Below are 913 nucleotides of genomic sequence, written 5' to 3'. Positions count from 1 at the left end.
GGGAGTTTACTACACAAAAGAGTGTAAGGGATGTGATCACAAGCTTCTCTACAATGTGTGATCCACATCCGTCTGCCTGATAAACAGTTCTCAAGATATTGCGTTCATAAGGCCAAAAGAGGTCATTGTGACCTTTGACCACCAAAATCTAATCAGATCATTCTTGAGACCAAGTGAATGTTTGTGCCAAATTTGAAGAAGTTCTGTCAAGGTGTTACTGAGATATTGCAGACATTCGGACGAAAACAATATGCCTCCAGCTCTGACTGTTGCCGGTGCAGAGGAATGAATTCACAAATTCACTGTCCGACCTCCTTCGCGTCACTTCAGTCTGATTGAACTTTGACCGACAAAGTCTGGAAGCTCCAGCTAGTTTGGGAGGGAATCAGACTGACACCTCACTCACTAAATATTGATTGTTTATATTTTAGTTTTTATCTGTCCATATGCTTGAGAAAAATTTTCAGATCAAAAACACGAGACAATGGTTACGTACTATAGCTTTAAATTACAAAAGCTCTGAACTGAAATCAGAACATACTGTATTTAGGTCCTCATGTGGTTTCTCTTTGCCATCTTTCACACTGCCTCTGTATCCTTCCTGGACTGGCCTCTTTAAAAAACTGTAGAACTATAAAGCTGTCAGCTGAATGGTGCATTCTGCCCATCCTTCCTTTGTTCATTCATTAAATCATTCAGATATAGTTAATTCTTTAGTTAGGTTCTTTTACACTTGTACTTTGGTTCATTTGGTCTGTATGAAAATATCCACTGTTGTATTAGAGTTTTGGTCCCATTTGTGTTCACATTGACTGTTTCTATACCAACTAAGAGTAATTGTAAAGTTGGGAAATCTAACTCCATCAGCTCTGTCTGCAGTTTAATGAAGAAATCAATGATTATGAGCATTATT

This window comes from Seriola lalandi, unplaced genomic scaffold (genome assembly GCF_002814215.2).
Source record: "Seriola lalandi dorsalis isolate HSWRI2012SDOR001 ecotype SW California unplaced genomic scaffold, Sedor1 jcf7180002054686, whole genome shotgun sequence".
Taxonomy (NCBI): Eukaryota; Metazoa; Chordata; class Actinopteri; order Carangiformes; family Carangidae; genus Seriola; species Seriola lalandi.
The sequence above is the reverse complement of the archived record's forward strand: the minus strand, read 5'-3'. Positions refer to the sequence as shown.